Here is a 23,986-nt window from a genome sequence, read left to right on the forward strand (position 1 = left end):
GCACAGATGGCCAGTCCATTCCGGGCTACGACGCTCCAAGAGCCTTGAAATGTTACAACTTGCAACTCTCTCCGTGGGACAAAGGCCAGTTCCCGGGAAAAGGCCAGTTCCCACCACACAGAAAGCAGCTTTGTATTTCTTTTTGTGCTGGTGGCTGTAGGTCAATGGAGCGGCCAAACATGGCTGTACTCATGTCAAGACACCCTGTCTCATAACATTTTTAGTTTCTTGGTATGAATTAGGATTCAGATAATAACATCCAGATTATCTAGATAATGGCCCTTACTTAAAGTCAACTGATTATCGACCTTAATCACATCTGCAAAATACCTCATAGCAACACCTAGATTTGTACCTGACTGAATAAATAAGGAATGTAGCCTAGTCAAGTTGACACATAAAACTGACCATCACAAATTGCAATGAACTTATGAATTAGTTTGAGAAAAACTGAAATCATGACAATATTCCATCTGTCCATGCGGGGTCATGGTAAAGTTTAATTAAAATTTTTTCTTTAGTTTTTTTGCCCCAGTTTGTGGAAATTAAATATTTCCCCCATTCCAACATTTTGTTGGTAGTTACAATATTAGTATCATAATAAATGATTATCATATATTGATCACTTAGTATGTATCATGTCTGCACTATACATTTCTTTTTCTACTATCCAAATCAAAACACATCACACTTTAAGATATAGATCACAGAAGGCTGACATATATCATTCAGTCTAGGATATTTCATGTTTTTGCTCTTGGATGGTCCCACTTGTCTGATTTCCACGTTGTTTTGGGGGTGGACTTGAAAGTATTGAAACAGTATTTGGGGTCCCAGTTGCTCACTGAGGACAGGTAAATGGTTTGTTTTAATTTGATCAGCTCCATTTTTTGGTTGTACCCAGTTCACCAGCCAATAGCTGAAGTTTTGATGTAATGTTGATGAGGTTTATGACAATTCAGTCTTTCATGGTATCTTAACTGAGGATAAAACATTAAAATGCCATGTTGTTGAGCACCATAAATATTCAGGTAGCCCGTCCTCTGAGTTCATTGTAGGAGAGACCAGGCTAAAATTGTGTTATTGTGCTCATATCAGGAATTGAGTCCTCTGATTCATTTGGATTCCAACTAGTGGTAGAACTACATTTTTCTTTCCACGTTTGGCTGAATAGATTATGTAAATGCTTCTCATTAGGAAAATTCCAGCAATGACAGAAAAATAACTTCCATAAACTAAAAACTAAAAAAGAGAAATCAATGAATCACATAAAAATGGATATTTGACACTAAAAGTGTCACTAATCTTTAGCAGGTCACTGATTCTCTATCTCAGTTTTCTCATTTGTAAAATTAGAATAATAACTATTCACACATTTATTGTGAGGATTAAATGAATTATTACATATAAAGTATATAAAAGAGTATCTAGATAGTAAGAATTCAATAAATTTTAACTGAAACTCTCCAAATATAGATACTATATATACACTATATATATATGTATACATATATATATACACATATGTGTATATATATATGTATACATATATATATAGTGTATATATATGAACTTCTTTCTTGTTTTTCTTCTTTTTTTCATATTCACATTTGGTATATGAAATGGGAGCTTATTTTTTTTCCCCAGAATGTAATATACTTGAAAAAAATTGCACAGGATTTCTACCCAAAAATGTTGAAATTATATTAGTAGATATATAGAAGTTTAGAATTCATTATATATTCTTAATGAATAAATTGAACCTTTAATCATTTTTAATGACTCTCTTTATATACCTGTATCAAGAGGTCTTAATTATATTTTATCTTTTAAAAATTTAGCTGTATTAAATTTTTAAAATTTTTCTTTGCATGGTATGAATTTTCCCTCTCCCCCCCTACTTTATATCTCTTTATATTTTACATGTGTTTCCTATAAATAGAATATAGTTGTGACCCTTTTAAAATCCAGCCTGCCAATATTATTTTTATTTTTTTACTGGGTAGGTTAGCTTAGAATTTCTTGATTTTTATTTTTGGAAGACTATAAGCATTCACAAAAGTGGACAGAATAGTATACAAATGCCCTTATATCCATCACCTGGTTTCATCAATTACCAACTCATAGCCAATCTTGTTTCATCAATGCCCCAACCACTTGCCCTTTCCCCTCATAGATTAATTTGAATCTTGTATCATATAATTTAATAAATATTTCAGTTTGTATCTTTAAAAATAAAGACTCGTGAAAGCGTAACCAGAAACCACTCTCACACCTAAAAAAATTAATAATTCTTTAATATCATCTAGTCACTGTTCAAATTTCCCTGACTGTCTCATAATATTTTTATGATAATATTTTCTCATATATTTTCAAATAAGATTCACACATTGCAACTGATTGATAGATCTCCTAAGACATTATCAATCTTTCTTTCTTTTCCCCTCGAATTTTATTTATTGAAAAAACTGTAGAGTTTCCCAGATTCTGGTGTTTTTTGGTGATATACCTAGAAGTCATTTAATGACTTCTTCTGTCTCCTCTACTTCCTGTGAATTGGTAGTTCAGTCTAGAAGCTCATTTATTATTTTAGTGATAATTGACATGTTTATATTTCTTTTTTACCATTGTGTTTTTCCTAATTTTCATGCTCTTTAATTTCCCCCTCCTTTCTTGAATATTTTTGTTAATATTTTTCCATATAGTATGTTTTATTATTCTTTTCTGTACCGAAATTATGTAATCTATTTCTAAATTTTTAGTAGTTACACTTGAAATGTTAACTCTGAAGTAAACAAAACGTGGTGTATAACGGCGCCGGTGGTGGGAGTTGTCTGCTCTGGGTACAGGCTGTAAGGGGGAGAATTATCTGTAGAGAATTTAAAAACAATAATAAAACTGATTAGAAGTCTGTCTGCATTTTATTATTGCCATGCCCCAGCAATTCTAAACAAGGATGGCGATAAAACAGACCTCCCTGCCAGATGGACTGCTACCCTACTCTCTGCTTGGTGTGCTACCCTAGCAGGGTCTAATCAATAATTTTTAGTTTGGAACATTCTTCTACTGATTTATATACTATTGTTGTTCAGTATTTTATTCATCTTTGTAAAAACTCCTCAAGATATATAAATATTACTCTTTTACACGGTCAGTGTTTGTTTAGATTTACACGTTTACCTCTTTTCTCATGTACTTTCTTGCATCATGTATCTTCTTTTGGAATAATTTTCCTTCTTCCTCAAGTGCATTCTTTAGCAATTGCTTTCGTAAGAATCTGTTGGTGAGAACACACTCATTACATTTCTGTTTATCTGAAAATGTGCTCACCTTGCCCTCACTGATGAAACATAGTTTCTCTTTGTGTATCATTCTAGGCTGGCAATTATTTTCTCCCCTACATTGAAGCCATTGTTTTTCTGCCTTCCATTGTGTGCTACTGAGAAGTCGGTTGTCAATCTAATTGTCATTTCTCTGTAACTGTTGTTCCTTTTATTCCTCTGTTTTTAAGATTTCTTTTTCTTTGGTTTTCTCCGGTGTGTTTAGATATGAATTTCTTTTCACTTATGTTTTTAAGATTTTGGGGGCTTTCTAATTCTGAGAATACATGGCTTTTATTACTTCTGGAACATTCTTAGTGAATATTTCTTTTTTTTTTAACTTCTTTTTTTTTTTAATTAATTAATTAATTAATTAATTTTTCCCCCAAAGCCCCAGTAGATAGTTGTATGTCATGGTTGCACATCCTTCTAGTTGAAGTATGTGGGACACGGCCTCAGCATGGCCAGAGAAGTGGTTCCTTGGTGCGCACCCGGGGTCCGAACCCGGGCCGCCAGCAGCAGAGCGCATGCACTTAACCACTAAGCCAAGGGGCCGGCCCATGAATATTTCTTTATCTGCCTCTCTCTACTACCTCTATTGTCTCCTCAAGGAGCTCCAAATAGATAATTGTTGAACTTTCTCACTTTAATCTCCATGTGTGTTAATAATTTTCCCATTTCTATCTCTCTGCACTACATTCTAGATGATTTCTTCCAGTTCAATAATTTTTCCTATATATGTGTCTAAATTGCTCTTAACATGTTGATTAAGTTTCTAATTCTGATTGGTTCCATTTCTTCCCAAGTATTCCTGATCATTCATGATGTATCTTGTTTCATTCTTATGTTATTATTTTTCTCTGTGTATAAACATATTAAACATCTTATTTTATATTCCGATACTGATAATTTTTCTATCTCAATCTTTTGTTGGTCTGATTCTGCCATCTATTATTTCAGTTGTCTTGCTCATGATACTTCATGTCCTTGTATGATTTTGGATTTTTTTAATCATAAGTTCGTATTTGATCAAATTTTATCTGTGGCAATTTTTTGATTGCTGTATTGAGGGACATTCTTCCAGAGAGCATTAGCCTTTGGTACATATATGTGTCTGGGGCTGCTGGCAATCAGGAGCACTTTAAACTAAATTCTCAACTTAAAAAAAATTTAGCCTGTAGGAATTAGGCCCCAGAATTATCTGAGAGCTAGCTTATGAAAACAAATTCCTAGGGTAAATTCCTTTGACACCGCCCAGATTAGTCTTCTTTATTAAGATTTTTCTCCCCTCTAATTTCATATTTTGTTCTGTTTCACTGCTCACTGAGGAGATAGCCCTCTAGGGTGGCCCCTAAAGCCAAAATTCCAGGTCACTGGGAGAATCAGCAGATGCCTTGAGCACATGACAGATTCAGTGCTTCCTTATCTATCTGGTTTCCTGTTCCTGCTTTGGCCTCTGAGGATTTTTCTTATTTCTTATCAATTCAGCCATTTATTAAAAAAAAATGTTTTAATGTTACCCAGGAGTTTTAAGTGTTTTGTAGTGTAAGAATTTTTCTGATTTCTAGTCTGTTTTCCCTTTAATGGAAGTAAGCCTTTCTTATTTTAACATTTTTAAAAGTTTGTTGCTTTTAATGGCAATAAGTCTTTCTTAATTTAATATTTTTAAAAACACTTGTTGAAATGTGTTTGAATTTCAAACAACCCAGAACCCCCCTTCTCCTTCATTAAGCTCAATCCCTCAATCCCATGCCTCTGAAGGTCACTGCACTGAGGTCATCTCCATTAGAACAGAAAATAAAGAACATAAGACAATGTCTGAATGAGCAGGACCCAAATTCACTGAAAATCCACATAAGCAGCTACTATGTTTGGTAATGAAAATTTGGCTTTCAACCTCAACTATTTGAGTTGAGATAACAAAATAGTTTATGAACTAGTGAAACCTAAGGTTGACAGACCCCACATGTCACATGTTCGAGTTGATGAATATGAAATGAAAAAGCTCATCAGAGCTATCTGGACTGGAAAATATTACATGCTTTAAACACATCTGAAAAATTTCAATTTTGATGTATCTGAGGCTGCCCCAAATCTGAACGAATCCTCATTTCATGCACTTAAAATAATAGCATCATTGTTCTGCTTTTTGTGAGGTAATCTTTCTACTTACAACGCCCCTTCCCTTACAAAGCCCTTTGGGGTTGCAACTAAAAATCCATTTTCATGATTCTAATTTTTATTTAATTTAAGGTAGACAAAAGTACCAGTTATCCTAGCTAGATAATCTAATGGAGTGTGTAATCAAGGTCCATCTGTCTGGTCCCAGACTGGCTAAGTGCAATGGCTTCCTGCCAAGGGAGCTAGGGAAGATCACTTTCCATTCCCCAGTGAACACAGGAAAGACAGAGCAGCACAGTAGCTGTGGTTTTCGTGACATGAAGGGGCCACTTTGCACACTGGCTTTCCCTCTTCTTTTTCATGTGTACTTCCCAAACTTGGTGGTGACAAGGTACAGACATGCTACTCGAAAATATGGCAGCTTGGCATACTGAATACTTTTAGCTGAAGGAATTTGAGACACAGCAGGTGCGGGAAAGACTTTCTGACCTTCCCCTAAAGCAGGTCATGGGACCCTCATGTGAGAGGCGCCCTCTCTAAATCCAGAGGAAAGGAGCAGCCTTATCTTCAAAGACAAAGGGACACGGAGGGAATCTGAATGAACAGGCCATGCTAAGAAGTTTCCCCCCAGTTTACCATTCTTAGCTCATATCCTTTTTGTCCTATCACATTTTTTCCACAACTCTCCACTCTTCATCAAATCTAGTATAAAAACACTCAGGTCTAACTATTTCATTGGGTCTTCATTTCCTTATGAAGGCTCTTGTGTTACCTAAAACCTGTATCAAATAAATTTGTATGCTTTTCTCATATTAATCTGTCTTTTGTTACAGAGACTCAGCAGAGAACCAAATAGAGTAGGAGGAAAAAATATTTTCCCCCTCCTATTGGTTCAAGAGTTGATTTTTATATCTTAAGCCCCAAGACCACCCAGGGAGGAAGAGGGTGAAGGCAATGAGATTCATGAATGGGAGGGGGTCTTATCGTCAGAGAAGAAATTGATGTTTACCAAATCTATTCCCCATTCCAAAGGGTATCACTGCAAATTGGAGGGTGGAAATGGATGTTGGGGGGAATCAGTATGGAGACATATTGTAACAGGTCACCAATTCGTGAATAGTTGGGTGTTTTGGTGTAAAATTTGTGGAGTGTTATTACTTCACTTACCTTACTAAAGGATTATTTTTAAAAATTAACCTTTTTTGAGAGGTTGTGTGATTATTCACTCACTCCCTCCAAAACCTCCTCATACTTTAGACTTATGAATTTCATCTATTTTTTAAAAATAAATCCCCCCAAATTATTTTATATCATCGGTATATCAGTATATTCTTATGCCTTCAGTAAAGGTAGAGTTTCTATAGTTACCAATCCTTATGTAACTGGCTGTATACTTAAAGATTATTACTAAATTATTGTTTAGCTTTTTCTAGATGAGGGAAAAAGATTCTTTTAGCTTTTCTCATGGGCCTTTTTTCCCTAGCCTTTCAGTAATCTTTGAAGATGCGATTATAATCTCTTTTTAAGATCTTCATGGTCCTCTTAAACTGGGAAATCCATCAATAGCCTATGTTGTGATAACAGTTTGACAAATGCTGAGAAAATGGAAGAATTACTTCAAGATGTCTCAATGCAGCCTTTTCTCTGATGAATCCCAGTGTCATATGAAAATGCTGACTTTCTACTTTTTAATTCCAATCTTTTAAAATCGCATTTGGCATTATATTAAGGAGCTCATGAATATCATAAATGCATAATCGATGATAAGATTTTATTTATTTATTTATTTTCCCCCCAAAGCCCCAGTAGATAGTTGTATGTCATAGCTGCACATCCTCCTAGTTGCTTTATGTGGGACGCGGCCTCAGCATGGCTGGAGAAGCGGTGCGTCGGTGCGCGCCCGGGATCCGAACCTGGGCCTCCAGCAGCAGAGCGCGCACACCTAACTGCCAAGCCACGGGGCCGGCCCATAATCAATGATAAATGAACATTTATGATTGCGATTTGGGAGTTATTTATCAATATGCCTCTGCGTTCTTGGCTCTTGGAAGTTTAATTCAAGCATATTTAATTAGATTCCTGCCAAAAATCAATTTTTAAGAAGCTTGCTTTTCAAAACCAGGGATCTGCAATTACCCGTTTTTATCTAGGGAAATATTTTATAGAAATAGGATTTGTCTTCTGTTATGCTTTTGTACTGTATATTTTTTGCTTACCCTGCTCTGGCACCTGGGTAAATTAGTCCTTTCTTTAGGAGCTGAGTTTTAAAATAAATTCCATGAAAAAGCCTCAATGAAAGTCATTCTAGCATTGAGGATGTTGGCAGAGACTGAAAGAGAAGCTATGACAAAAATAAATACGAAGCCTTTGGAGGAGTGACTTAAATCTAAATTTCCCCTTGGTTCAGAAGGAAAAACGATTTGGAAATCTTGAATTATCAGGGGAAACAAAGGTGAAGCTTGACTTTTTCTGCCAAAATTACTTTTTTCCCCAGTTTTTGATTTGTGTGAACTCCCTGGAAAGGTCAAAATGTATTGATTTGCCAACAAAGCAGAAATTTAAATCAGGTTATACCAAAGAGTGGGAGAAAGGAGGATAGACAGATTGATGGGTAATTTTCATCTCAAGTTCTGTTTTGCCTATTTCAGTTATAGGATTCATTAATTTCAAATTAAGACACAATGGATTTGTGTAAAAATAAAGGAAATATCTGGAAACGATTAATGTAGAAGTCCTTAGAAAAGGTAAATGTGTCCTAACAGTGTCGATTAATGTGAATAGACGTTATTTATTCAATTAGGAAAAGAGAGAAACACACTTATGTATTGAGGACACCAGGGGTCAGGAATGGTGTGTTTTAATCTAAGAATTCATGAAGTAGGTATTATAATTTCCATTTTATTGATGAGAAAACTGAGAAATTAAAAAAAAAAAAGGTTTACGTCTCTAGGGCAGGGGTGAGGAATTGTGTGGTGGCTACAGACAAAACAGGAAACAATGGTCAAGATACAAGATAGAGGGGCCAGCCCCGTGGCTTAGTGGTTAAGTGTGCGTGCTCCGCTACTGGCGGCCCGGTTCGGATCCCCGACGTGCACCAACGCACAGCTTGTCCAACTATGCTGAGGCCGCGTCCCACATACAGTAACTAGAAGGATGTGCAGCTATGACATACAACTATCTGCTGGGGCTTTGGGGAGAAAAAGGGAAAAAAAGGAGGTGGATTGGCAATAGATGTTAGCTCAGGGCTGATCTTCCTCACACACACACACAAAAAAAAAACAACATTGACCATAAAATGCTGATCGTACTGTTGGATGATCGGTACACGAGCCTTCATTATACTATTCTCCCTATTTTAAAGATGTGTTTGAAATTTTCCAAAATAAAAAGTTTTTAAAAATTCACTAATAAAGTTCAAGATTCAAATCCACATTTTGGTGATTTCAAGCTTGTACTCTCTCCATCATATCACACACTTAATAATTTCTGAAAAACTGGAGAGCAAATGGCAAACTGGATAACAAATCAGTAATTCAAATTTTGTTTTAGAAAGTAATAATTGCTTGTTTTAGGATCTCAAAAGTTATTGAATATATACAAATCTTAGCTTTAATATTTATTGAGTGAAGCTATCCTTCCCTCTATTGAAGAAGTGTGAGATTAAAATAGATTTTCTTAATGTCCTGGTGTTATTCATTTAATTGTGTTTTCTGAAATGATTTCTTCTTATCTTTTTGTTTTTAAAGAAGATAGCTCAATATTCTAAGTGTTTTGTACTGAATATTTATAGAGATATGTAAAATTGACCATTTTGTCCATGAGACTGAGTAGGATTATGGAATTTGTGAACCAAGCTTTAATAAGATTGAACTTTAGCTAGGGTAAGGAAAAACATTTAGCTGTAAGTAATGAGAACCACTTAAACTGGAATGACTTTATGGCTCTATTTTAGGTAGTTCTTTCATTCTTTCACCTGTATAGTGAAAAGGTCACTTGTTTAATGAAAGTGTTTCTTAAGAAATAGAATGTATCTTAACTACAACATATTTATATTCCTCAATACAAAATTATTCCATTAAGACATTATGCTAAATGAAAGGAGCCCCAAACAAAAGGCTATCTACAAAATGATTCTATTTATACGACTTTCTAAAATGACAAAGCCATAGGGGCAGAAAACCAATGAGTGGTTGCTTATGAACGGGAATAGGAGTGAAGAGAGGGGATTGACTACAAAGGGGCATGGGGCACTGTTTCGGGTGAAGGAATTGTTTTTTATCTTCACTGTGGTGGCGGTTACACAGCTGTATGTTTGCCCAAATTCATAGCACTGTACATAAAAATGTATGCATTTATTTTATATAAATTATATCTCAGTAAATCTGATAAAAAATATATGTACGTATGTATATACGTAGTTTTAAAGATATGCCCCTGTGTCTTTGGGAGCACAGAAGCAATGCACTTACCTGAATGTTGACTAGAAGCCTCAGTCCCTGGCTGTCAATCACAGCCACAGTCATGATGGTCTGGCTCACCATAGCAATGAAGGTGTTGATTCCAATCACCAGAGCACAGCATTCAGAGCACGCTGAGATTAAGGGCAATCTGAAATCTAACATTGTACAAATGGAAAGAGTTTTGAAAGAACACGTTTTAAAAGAATATTTAAATTCAGAACAGTAAATTGTGTTGTTCCCAAGGCTGCTCTGCTCAGGAAGCTCAGGCTTTTGTTGACAGTTTCTTGCTAAAAGCTCTCTCAGCAGAGAAAAAGGAAAGAAGGATAAACAGAATAGTGAAATGTTGTGTTTTAACATTCCACGGGATGTGATATATTATGATAAGAATTTAATACTAGTGAACCTTTTCTAAAGTTAAACCAAATATTCCAAACATCGGAGAAAAAGCATTGAACATTATTTGATATAGATATGGTTTAGCAGTCACTTTTTAAATTAAACATATCAGTGAGTGAAAACACAGGCCGGTTTGATATATTTTTACTTATTTGGAGATTGTCCACTGGATCATTGTCTAAATTAGCAGTTTCACTCTAACAGGTGAATTTTTCTCTGGAAAATCCACAAATTTATTTCCTTTCACAGTTGCTTCAATCTGCAATTAATTCATTTTAAATAATATTGTATTGCATTTTTAAATTTAGTCAGGCAAGTTTGACATATGCAAAATAATTCTTCCATGTAATTTAGCTAAAACATTTGTAACTTGAATCTACTTAAAAATATGAAACCAAATGAAAGATTTTAACTATTTTTACGTCACCTCCAAAAATCTTCACATTAAAAAACAAATGCAGGGGCTGGCCCGGTGGCGCAGGCGGTTGGGTGCGCGCGCTCCGCTGCGGCGGCCCGGGGTTCGCTGGTTCGGATCCCGGGCGCGCACCGACGCACTGCTTGGTAAGCCATGCTGTGGCGGCGTCCCATATAAAGTGGAGGAAGATGGGCACAGATGTTAGCCCAGGGCCATCTTCCTCAGCAAAAAAAGAGGAGGATTGGCGGATGTTAGCTCAGGGCTGATCTCCTCACAAAAAAAAAAAAAAAAAAAAAAAAACAAATGCAAGCATTTGAAAATTATGTGATTCAATGAAAATGCATTATTTCAGTGCAAAAAATTACCAGCTAAACATAACAAGACCCATAAACAACCCTAAGTCCCAAGAAGTGAATATAGCAGGTGGTCCAAATGGGCCTTGCAATTTCAGGAGCCACTTGTTCAGCTAACAATTTTTCCCTTGAACAAATGTTACACTAGATTGATGCTTTTGAATACTAGATTAAATCAAATGGCAGATTCCCTTTTAGTATGCAAATTATTCCGGGCTGGAATCTTGATTTAATTGTACAGTTGCTTAAACAGCTTGTCAGTGATTACTTGGTTTTGGATAAGACCTGTACATGTGGTGGATTCAGAGGAAAAACAATTCTGATGGCAGGCTGAGAGTGGCATTGAATCCTAAGAGTTTTCAGTCTAAACCCCAAAATTACTTGACCAGTACCTGAATTACATGTAATCATACTATCTAAAATCTTATTTCAAAGCTCTTACTGGATCATTTCTCAATGACATCCACTCCCTCACTGTGGAGACATAGCACTACCATGCAGAGTATATTGCTCAAGGCTAGTAAGTTCTTGGAAAAATAATTACATTCATTTTCTTCTATTAGGCATTTAGCACTAAATACAGATGAGCCACTGGGATAGTCTATAATTTAAAAGTTAGAACCACCTTGAAATTTTATTTGATCATTTATGTCCCATGTATTATGGAATTATGGGATTGGCACTTACCAATTTACCCTATAATTAGAAAAACAGGGGGCCAGCCCCGTGGCTTAGCAGTTAAGTGTGTGTGCTCTGCTACTGGCGGCCCGGGTTCAGATCCCGGACACGCACCCACCCACCGCTTCTCCGGCCATGCTGGGGCCGCGTCCCACATACAGCAGCTAGCAGGATGTGCAACTATGACATACAACTATTTACTGGGGCTTTGGGGAGAAAAAGGGAAAACAAAAGGAGGAGGATTGGCAATAGATGTTAACTCAGGGCCGGTCTTCCTCAGCAAAAAGAGGAGGATTGGCATGGATGTTAGCTCAGGGCTGATCTTCCTCACAAAAAAAAAAAAAAAAAAAGAAAAGAAAAACAGTAACAGGAACATTGTCTAAAGCAGTAACAAAAAACCATAGCTTGTACCTATATAAAAATAGACTGATTAAATTTAAAAAATTTGATAGCCCAAATTTTCTTGTTTTTTATATAGTATTCATTCATTTTTTTTTTTCAAGAAATGCTAATCAAGTGGCCACCATGGAGCAAGAATTAGGGTAAACACAAGGGGCATCATAATCAACAAGCTTGACTCTACCCTCACAGAGCTTGCCCTCCATCAGGAAATAATTAATTGGTACTAGATAACTGCTTTGACTAATGTTTATTTAAATTTATTAGTTTTTATATCATTAAAAAGGGCTGGCCCCGTGGCTTAGTGGTTAAGTGCACGCACTCCGCTGCTGGTGGCCCGGGTTCGGATCCCGGGCGCGCACCGATGCACTGCTTCTCCAGCCATGCTGAGGCCGCGTCCCACATACAGCAACTAGAAGGATGTGCACCTATGACATACAACTATCTACTGGGGCTTTAGGGGAAAAAAAATAAAAAATATGTCATTAAAAAGAAATAGGAAGTAAATATCTTCTTACAGAAGAATCACAAACTATTTTATGTGAACTTCTGGTATCACATGATGGTTGAAACCATGGATGGTCAATAATCTTAGAATTTCTTCCAAACCTGAACACTAACACTTTGTATTAGAAATAAATTTATCCTATCCTTGCTAAATTTACTTTAAAATTTGCCTAGAAATTAGAGTAGTAATTAGATATGAGTGGAGTTATAGAGATTGGATTCACCAATAGAGAAAATGATTTTCTATCAGTATTCTGAGTTTGATATGTGAGTGATAATTTCATTTAACACCAAATTTCACACACCAATGAGGTCATGTTCTCTTCTTTGCCCACTGTGTCTCCTGACATTAAAATACTAGGTTTGTTCAGTCCTGCCCAGTAATTAGATAATTTTTAAAATGTAACCAAAATTAATTATGTCTAAAATAATTCTTCTCTTCACTAAACTTACTGATCATCTGACTGAATTGACAAATTAGATAAAAGATGATTGTTGGGCCTTAGGTAGAAAGCTCTCAACATACTCTCTGGGAAAACCCTGACAGTCAGATTATGAGCCTATCCTCAAATCTCAGAATTCTCACTATTCATGGGACTTACCCCTTACCTCCTTCCTGTCTACAATAAAACATTCTGAGAATTTTCGAACATCAAACAATTTCGTTTGTTTTTTCCTAAACCACCTCACATTCTGACTCTTAATTCTTTCTATTTTTCAAATTTTTCTATTTGTTTCCTTAATAGAATGATATTGACTTGCCTCATGGTGTGCAATAGAAATGCAAAATGGCTGTGAACCAATCTGTTCTGAAATATTCAAGAATAATATATTTTACCTTTTGACTATGCAAAAGCTGTGTTCAGGGACAATACAAATAACTCTGAAAAATTGTTTTACCAACATTCAGGTTTTCCCTCCTCCTAAGTGTAGACATTGAGCATCAAACTAAACTGATTTAGGATTGGCTTGAGTTCTTTTTCCTAATCAAGAGTTATATTGCTAAGGGAAAACAAAATGTTTACAATGAAAGTGGGGGAAGATAGAGATCTACTTCTTGTTAGGATGTTGAAAGATAGAGAAGACCATGATAACAATAACAATAAACAGAGTGAGCTAAAAATCATACTTTCCCATAAAGAAAACATAAATATAGTCAAACTGCTGAAAATTAAATAAAAACAGGAAATCTTAAAAGCAGCCAAAGGAGAAAATATCTTCACATTTGGGGGAATAGCAATAAGAATGACAGCTAACCCCTTAATGCAAGCCAGAAGACAATGGAATAAGAACTATTTAAAGTGCCAAAGGAAAAATAATCTATCAACCTAGAATTCTAATCCAGCAAAAATATACTTAAAAAATGATAATAAAATGCATTTTCAGATAAATAAAATTTGAGAGAAATTGTCACTAAGAGGCTTTCACTACAAGAAACATTAAAAGAAGTTTTCAAGCTGAAGGGAATCAACATCAGATGGAAACTTGGATGTATAGAAAGAAATGAAAAGTAGTGGGAATGGTAAAGAGATGTGTAAATATAAAAGATTTTTTTGTCTTAACTAAAAAATATTCTATTTAAAGCAAATATAATAATAATATATTGTAGGGTTTATAACAGATATCAGAGTAAAATATACAAAAAAGCACAAAGGACAGAGAGTAAATAGAATTATATTTCTGTAGAGTATTTATACATGAAGTGGTATAATATTAATTCAAGGTAAACTAATGAGTTAAAAAATCTAATCCAATTTAAAACATAAAACAAAGACTTATAGACAAGAAAAAAAAACAATAGAGGAAATAAAAATAGAATAAAAAGAAAAGCTCAAATAACTCAAAAAGAGGAATAAAGACAAATGAACAGATGGGCCAAATAGTAGACAAATAGCAAACTGGGAGACTTAAACCCAACCATAAGTTACTTGTAGTTCATAGATGAGCTTCTTAGATGTGTCAATTAATGTCTTAAATTAATGTTTATGAGTTTCATGGATGTGTAAATTAATGCTTTTGATCAAATTTGGGAAGTTTTTGGCTACTATTTCCTTAAATAGTCTTTCTTCCCCTTTCTCTATCTCCTCTCCTTGTGAGACTCCATAATGCATATGTTGGTATACTTCATGGTGTTCCCTAGGTCTCTGAGAAAACTTTAAGGCCAAAGAACATGTCAAAGATCATGTAGCCAATAATGTTAGGTCAAGGAAAATATTTTCAGATGTTTGCTTTATCTCTGCTCAATTTCCTAATTAAAATTAAACACGTTGCCTCACAGGAGATGAGAAGCAACACCTACCCTTCAAGTGTTCTCCAAGCAACATCCACCACTTCCTTAGCTCATTTTCTTTCCTTTTTCATTAATCTAGATCAAACGTTTCATATGTTTAAACTCCTGCATGATTTAGCATTTATTATTTTTATATGTAATTTAATGGAACAGCTTCACCTCTGTAACTGCTCCGAGTTTGATAAGTTGTTTCAAAAAGAAATAGATGTACTATGATTATTCAAGCAGGTAGGCAAAATTGGGAGTGAAGACTAAACTTAGTCAAAATTAGATATAATCACATTTTATTACGTTATGTTGCTAATAGAACAAAATCAATGTGGAGAAATTGAAACGCTGGTACACCACTGGTGGGAATGCAAAATGGTGCAGCCACTATGGAAAACAGTATGGCACTTCCTCAAAAAACTAAAAATAGAACTACCATATGATCCAGAAATTTCCACTTCTGAGTATTTATCCAAAATAATTGAAATCGGGATCTTGAAGAGATACTAGCACTCCCGTGTTCATTATAGTGCTATTCACAATAGCCAAGATGTGAAAACAGCCTAAATGTCCATTTATGGATTAATGGATAAAGAAAATGTGGTGTATATATATACATAGAATGGAATATTATTCAGACTTTAGAAAGAAGAAAATCCTGCAATATGGGACAACATGGATGAATCTTGAGGACATTATGCTAAGTGAAATAAGCCAATCACAGAACGACAAATCTAAAAAAATCTAAAATAACCAAACTCATAGAAGCAAAGAATAGGGTGGTGGTTTCCAGGGGATGGGTTTGGGGGGGAGAATGAAGAGTTGCTAATCAACCTGTGTAAATGTGTATATTTCAGTTATGCAACATAAATAAGTTCTAGAGATCTGATGTACAACACTGTACCTATAGGTAACAATACCGTATTGTACTCTTAAAAATCCATTAAGAGGGTAGATCTCATATTAAGTGTTCTTACCAAAATAAAAAAAAAGAGAATATGAAAGAAAAAAAATCAATAAAATTATTCTGTTAAATAAATAAATAAAATATAAAAAGGTAAAAAATCAAAACCTAAAAATATATCACCGTTTATTAATTGTGAGGACTTTGAATTTTTTCACCTGGTTAATAATCTTAATCAAGTCCCAAGAGAAAGTTGGTTAAAATAGAAATATAGTTCCATTGTCTCTTATATGAAGCGTTAAATATAACATTGCAAAATGCTATTCAGAGGAATTGGAAGAATAAAGAAAGAAACATATTTTGTTGCTTCAGATTTAGATAGTTGAAGAAAGAAATGATAAATACGCTGCTACAGTTATAAGAAGCATGTAACTTGACTTGAGTGTCAAAAAACCAGCATAGCACACCCAAGTACTAGTTGTGAAATGCACAAGAAATAAAGAACCTACATCTGCTGCTGAGAAGATCCCCAAAGCCAACTCTACTGGAAGATCCCTGTTGACTTTCATGTAGCCCACTGTGAATGCTGCCAGAGCCCCTGAAAAGAAAGGAATCAACACATATTACATCTTGTTATTCTACGCATGATAAAGTAGCATAATATTTGTTAAAATCCACATTGTATAAGCATTGAAGCATTCCCAGGCTGTGGTAAAAAATGTTGACTTATTGTGAACTTTGATTGAATGAAAAGTCATTTGATTCAGCTCTCTGAACTGTGTATATCATTTTCTCTTACAGTTTGAAACAGACCAACTGAGTTTGGGTTTCCATAAATCAGAGACTGGAAAGGACCCATAGAGGCCATTTTTCTTTCCTCTTCCCTTTGCAGAATATAAAACTCAGGTTCAGAAATCTGGTGTCAAATAAAAATAAATCTGGATGTCCATAGGGAGAGGATTTATTTAGAAGAAAGACTATTGCAATGGGGAGAATGCTCTGATTGCAGAAATTTGCAGGCGTCTCAAAATCAAACAGAAGAAGGGTTTTCTTTTATAGGGTAATATTTTGCTATAGGGCAGGCAGAGATAAGCAGGATCTTTGGAAGGGAAGCTGAACAAGCACGGGGAAGTGACCAGTGGAATGTGACAGGAAAGTGTCCCGTGGTGGTCAGCCAATTCCCAGGGGAGGCTTATGGGGACAGGGGGACGGACATTCTACATGTTTTTGCGCTTGCTCAGGGTTGTGGGCAAGCAGGGTTTAGGGGCCTATAGAAAAGAGAGGAACCTGACTAAAATTTGGTCAAGACAAAGCAGAGGGTAAGAGATGGGCAATTGTAGACACTTGGTGACTGAGTGAGGTGCCAAGTTCTTCAACCGGAACGCCAGCTCTTTCTACCATGCCTTCTCTGTGCCGTCTAACTGAGGCTCTAGCAAGGATGGCCTCTCTCTTTGCCATTGTCTCTGTTTTCTCTATCTTCTCTGTAACATCATTTAAAAAATTTCCTCAAGATCCCTGACTGATACCAAACTTCTTTTCAAGAATTCTCTCTACACACTTCTCCACTTGTGTGTTTTATCGTTTCTTCTGTATCTGTTCACTCATTCACCCATCAAGCATTTCTGAGCTTCTCTGTGGGAAAACATGGTGATAAACTTTGGATCCCTGCTCTTGAAAATAAAACAGCCTCCTGGGGAAATTAGATAAATTTGTTGTTTTAAGATAGTGTGATAAGGATCGTAAAAGCTCTGACCCTGACAAAATCTAACCTAACCCTAACCGAAAGGTTCTCACCAGGGGTGTTTTTGCCATCTGGGTGACAGATGGCAATACTGGAAGACATTTTTGGTTGTCATGACTGGCGGGCGGGGTTGCTACTGAAGTCTAGAGGGTTAGAGGCTGGATGCTGCTGAACATCCTACAATGCACAGAACAGCCCCCTCGACAAGGAATTACCCCGCCCAAAATGTCAATAGTGCTGAGGATGAGAAATCCTCACCCAACTAACCAACTGCTTGGGAGCACATGTAGCCACAAGACATATGACCAGCAGAAATCCATTTTACAATGTGTGTTATATAGACATATTTATAATGTGTTCCTCCAATGTGCTGTGAGCTAAGTAGTCAATTGTCAGGTTTCTTCCCACCCTCAGCGTTCTTTCTTAAAGACATGGATTAATTTATGTGAGGCCTTAAGTAAGCAAACCAATCATAATTCACCAGGTTTTGCCTAAAAATTTGACACTAATTAGAGATCGTATTGTCACAAAAAGACTAAAGAATATCTGTGTCTAAAGGGCTTTTAAAGAATGAATTTTATGAAAATTTTACATTTTCTACACATGCCCCTCAGGGCACATTATCTGAAAAGAAGAAGATTGTTTTGCCCTTCTCCCCAGGAGCAAGTACTTACAGAGGAAATGAATTTAAGGTGAACCAAATCCTAGAACAGGTTTTTAGGAGTCAAATTGGAATTTCCAGAAAGGGAAATGATAAGAATATTAGCTCAACAATGGACCCTGAAATGTTCAATAAATATGTGGGTGTGGAATACCCCAACTTCAAAAATAAATATCTTCAAAGTCTTATTTGATGTGAAAGCTTTGTTATGTCAGGAAAATCCATGTGCATTGTTGGGCTAACTTCAAAGATGTCTCTGGGCTCTGCCCTTCTGACTTTAGAACATTAACTCTTTCATCAGCCATCTTCGCTCCCTCTCCGCACCTCAATCCCTTTGGAAAAGTGTTTCAAATTTCACAAAATATGTTCTGGGAAAAAGGAAGAGTGTGTGGACAAGTACCTAAAAATCCCCAAACTACCGTAGCTTCTCAGCCGGGAGAGAAATTTTGCCACAGCAGAAAGGCCGGGAGAAGATTGAAGGGTGAATCCAGTAGCAGAAGCTGGAAACTTTACATCTCCCAGACACTTTCTCAAGGCTTCTCTACATCACTCAGTCTCCCTGCCTTTTTATTATTGGACAAAATGCAACATCAGCAATTCATCTGTAGGTAAATAAGGATAAAGCAGACACTTACCAGGCAACTCAAGGAAGAGCAATAACACTCAGGTGTAGCATATCCTCTTGGAGGGCCTGCCTCTCCCACCTTCTCATATCTTGCCTTCCACCTTTCCATGGTGCTCTTTGTCTTTTCTTGCCATTTCTTCCATAATCAAGGATTACTATTTGTTAAGGGCCACTGCGTCCCTGGGTCTTACCAATGACAATTGAATGAAAGTATAACATGCATGAAAGACCAGAGAGACAATTATACAGGATAATACAATAACTTGGCTGTGGAGAGGAGATGGAGTGGAAGGTTGTAAGAATCCAGTCTGGATTAACTATTACTCTGGCAGATATCGGGATATGGTAGGGAATGGGGAAGCTGGGTGTGGAAAATATTCTTAATCAGAAAGCTTTGGCAAACCCCCCATGTAGAGTTAAGGAAAGATACAAATATGTTATTTAAGTTGTCTCAATTTGGAACCCTTGAAATGATAAGGTAGATCCTACAGCAGTAACTTGCAAACTTCTTTGACCACAGCCTGAGAAAGATATTTTATATGTCAACTAGTACATATATATGTGAGTGTTAAAAGAATTTTCACAAAATATAACTTAACCTTACAAGCTGATATTCTCTTCACTCTATTCTGTTCTACTCTGTTCTGTTCTAGTCTATTCTTTGATTTTAAAATGCTGGTCAGATATCTCTAAATTGATTTCAAGGTCTACATTCTATAAACGGCCAGATAGTAAATATTTTAGGCTTGTGGGCCACATATCTTTCTTTGTTTTTGTTTGGTTGGATTTATTTTTGTATTTTTTTATAACTCTTGTCACGCATTCTTTTCCCCTTACAACCTTTTAAAAATATAACAACTATTCGCCATGGTGGCCCATGGGCCATCACTTGCCCACCTCACATTAATGGTTTGCAAACCACAGTTTAAAGACTAGAGCTACTGAAAAGTTAGAAAAAGGAAAGAGTTTTGATAGTTTAACCTTAAACCAGCCAACTCTCTATGGCCAAACCATGTCTGGCCAGTGGGACATCAATTTGCAGCCCCTGTTTTTAGGCATGGGTGAAACTTTATCTTCCATTTATAGCTTTATCAACCTTCTGTTATATTCATTGCCTTTTTTTTTTTTTTGTGAGGAAGATCAGCCCTGTGCTAACATCTGCCAATCCTCCTCTTTTTGCTGAGGAAGACTGGCCCTGGGCTAACATCCGTGCCCATCTTCCTCCACTTTATATGGGACGCCGCCACAGCACGGCTTGACAAGCAGAGCGTCGGTGCGTGCCCGGGATCTGAACTGGCGAACCCCGGGTCGCTGTAGCAGAGCGCGCGCACTTAACTGCTTGTGCCACTGGGCTGGCTCCATATTCATGGCCGTTTTAAAATTTTGTGACAAAAATTCTTTTCTTTTTCAAAGTATTTGGTATTCAGTGTTGAAATCACTACAACAAGGTTATCCAAGAATAAGATTTGAAAGAATACATTTCCTGCACATAGATAAGATAAAGTCTCGTATACCTAGCCCCCGAGGTTGCAAGGGCTTCTACTACTCCTTTATATGTTGTAGAACTCTAGGATGGTGCCTTGTAATCGCACAGGATTTGAATATAGTTCAAAACCTGGTTAAATCTGCTATGGAGAAGGCCTACCACAGGGACTAGTAAAAAAGATGCCTTGAGGAGTAGCATCCCTTCAAATCTTGGAACCACTGCACAAAAACTCTCAAAGCTACATTTTTCGGCTTTGGGCTGCTCAACAAGCCATCATCTGGGTTTCCTGAAACGATGACTAGTTCTTGACAAACTGGCTCGTGACCGTTTTGAGGTTCCTCAAAGACAGCATCCTGTCCTCGTGGCTTTGGAGGAACTTCTTGGCTGGATTTTGCATGAAAAGACATACTCGTCTTAGGCATTGGTAAAAAAAGTGAGAGAAAGAAGGCCATGGAGACAGAAGCCAAGGATACGACATTGAGGTAGAAGTAGGATAGACTGGCCAGAGATACCAAGAGCTGGGCCCATACTGAGGCCGCGGTGTAGGCCACCAGCGTGACGCTCCTGCAGAAGCTGCTCACTTTCTAATAGTGCTCTGGGCTGACCACGCTGTAAATGTAGGCATAGTAGGCCACCTCGGTGGCAGAGACCAAACCATAGAAGAACTCCACAACCTGCATGGCTCCTAATCCTTGACCAAATATGAGCAGCAGCCAGGTAATGCCGAAGCCTTGGTAAGATGATGGCCAGCTTGTAGAGGATGTAATCAGTCAGGATAAACACAGGGAGCAGCAGCACCAGCTAAGAGCATGTCCAAAGTGGAAAGATGTCTTTTGCGATCTGTAAGATTAAACAGGGAGGGCATGAGGACAAAAACACCAGGAAGTGAAATGTGCCATGGGTTTCTGACATTTACATTATCCAGGTGACACGTACCAATCCCAGGACGCACTGCTTGGCCCGTGTCAAAGTGAGTCCAATTTGATACTTCACATAAATTTCCGACAATACGATGCAAAGCAAAGGGAAACTGAAATTCAAGGAAACAAACTGCAAGGATGACAGATATTCATACCATGTGGATTCATTCCTACAGGTGAAAGAAAGAGCAGCTGTTGGGCTTAGTTGAGTCATCCGCTTCTTACATTTTTAAAATGTAATTTGATCTGCATAAGCTGTTGAGGTTGGAAAAAGAGGTCATAATGCTTTCAACCTTAACAGTCTTTCTAGGACAATCCAGGGCTGCTCAGGGACTGTTGCCTGGGAGCATTTAAAATAGGTACTCTTCTTCAAAGTCAGAACCAGAAGGTTGGAAAGGATGTTTCAGAATGGGCAGAAGCTGACTATCTTTGCCTTTGATCCACATCAGTATGTGAATGTGCCAATCATAGAGACACCATCTGGGTATCAGGCAAATAGAGAACAAATGACCAGTTTGAGATGGAGCATCAGAGAAAGAAATGTGTTAGAGTCTATCTTCTGCTCCTCCATATTCTTGGCCTTACTTTATTGGGCTGCTATGGAGGAGCCATGAGAAATTGCTTAGCAGCTCTCTTGCTTCAGTCAGTTTTAGCCACAATCCCCCATGGAACACTGGTTGTATTAGCAAATTATTGGAACCCATCAATAGTACGTGATTATTTCAGTTTCCATAAGAGGAATGTATAGTGAACAGAAGATGACATACAGGAGGTTGCGGTGGACCCTCTCAAATCCCAACGTCTCTCAGACCACTGACATACACCCACTGATTTACTGAGCCTGAGATGGTCCTTTGTTTCGACCTAATATCTGCCCTCACTTCTTGAGTTCCCAAGTAGACTTTTACATAAGTGTTCTTAAAGTTTGGTAGAACTTTATTCTTGCTCTCCCTGGAGTTCACTAACCCAGGAAAAGCTGCATTCCAGATCTGCTTTTTGTGATAGTCTCTGGAGTCTATATCCAGCCCAGGAATGTCTCCCAGCTAAACCAGTTTGCACCTAATGGCATTCACGATTGGCATGTACTTGTGTTATTGCTAGGAAAAATGGTGGCTTGGGTTAGAGGGTAAAGTTTCCTTGGTGTGGGCTGGGGGAATGTGGATGGTGGCTGGGAAAGGGAGGCAAAGAGAGATAAAATTGTTATGCCCCACTTGCTGAATAACCAGCCTGTAAAACTGATGTTAGCAACATGTTTTTTTTTCCTGAAAGAAAGTGAACCGATACAGTTTCTTGACTGATCTTGTTATTGTTCCATGGCTTAAAGCTGTGGTTCTCAAATTTTAGCATGTATCAGATTCACCTGGAGGGTTTGTTAAAAAACAGGCATTCAGATTCCATAGATCTGGGAGGGGACCCGAGAATTTGCATTTCTAACAAGTTCCAGGATGATGCTGACATGCTTGTCCAAGGACTATGGACACTTTGAGAACTACTTACTAATGGGCTTCTTGGGATTAAATCCCATGATCTAACAGTTAAAAACAGCCTTCATATTTATAAATAAAGAGGGGAAAAATCTTCAGAGGATTTTTCACATGCTTCTTCAGTAACTTTTCCCCTCCAAATCTTATATTATCCTCTAATATGTTCATATCTAGGGATAACTTTATTTTAGGTTAATGATAATAAGAAATGATGTCCTGGAATATTGTTTTTGTACAACTGAAAGACTAAAGTAAGAATGTTTGGCACCCACCCCAAACAGCTTTTGTTGTAGCTAAAGAGTTTATATATATATATATATATATACTTTTTTTGTGTGTGAGGAAGATCAGCCCTGAGCTAACATCCGTGATAATGCTCCTCTTTTTGTTGAGGAAGACCGTCTCTGAGCTAAAATCTATTGCCAATCCTCCTCCTTTTTTTCCCCGAAGCCCCAGTAGATAGTTGTATGTCATAGTTGCACATCCTTCTAGTTGCTGTATGTGGGACGCGGCCTCAGCACGGCTGGAGAAGCGGTGCGTCAGTGCGCGCCCCGCATCTGAACCTGGGCCGCCAGTAGCAGAGCGCGCACACTTAACCACTAAGCCACGGGGCCGGCCCAAGAGTTTATATTTTTACATGACAAACACATGGAAATCATTAAGGCCCATTTGTTCCCATTTGAGATTGTAAGAAGTGTTGGTATTTTGCTCCTAACCAAGTCTTTAGACATTGGTTCTAACAAGACTTAAATCTAAGATAAGTATGTTAGTTAACTTACCACGATGAGGCTCATATTTTTAACTGGTCTTGCTAAATAAGGGACAACAAATGGCTCTGACAGTTTCATCATTGAGAAAAATCCAAAGAAGCAGAGAATTACTGTGGGAAAAACCCAGCAATGGCTTGGTGATGTTCAGCAACAATTCATAGATGTTGAAACTGACGCAGAAAAAAGAGAAAAACATGTAAGAAGACTGGTCATCCATCCCACTGATTTCTTTTCATAAAACATGCATTCTCTTCCCCATGCTCCTTATGTCCTTCAGTCTTAAAAATGAAAAAAACATTGTGACAGTGAAAGTACATCACAGGTCAAAACACAGGAATCTGAGTCTTTTCTTTGGGTTTCTTGGTCTAAAGAGAAAACTAATGATTACTTGGAAACATGGTAGTAAGGTATTAAGTTTCATCTGAGCTAGAATGGTGGGATCACATGCTTGAAAAATTGCTCTCAAGC

The 23,986-nt window shown here is 37.1% G+C and overlaps 1 pseudogene; it reads right to left on the minus strand.

Moving 5' to 3' along the window:
* Positions 1–1,089: 1,089 nt before the first annotated feature.
* On the minus strand, positions 1,090–23,677 carry LOC131399254 (thiamine transporter 2-like; annotated as a pseudogene).
* Positions 23,678–23,986: the final 309 nt, after the last annotated feature.

This window comes from Diceros bicornis, chromosome 37 (genome assembly GCF_020826845.1).
Source record: "Diceros bicornis minor isolate mBicDic1 chromosome 37, mDicBic1.mat.cur, whole genome shotgun sequence".
NCBI classification, from domain to species: domain Eukaryota; kingdom Metazoa; phylum Chordata; class Mammalia; order Perissodactyla; family Rhinocerotidae; genus Diceros; species Diceros bicornis.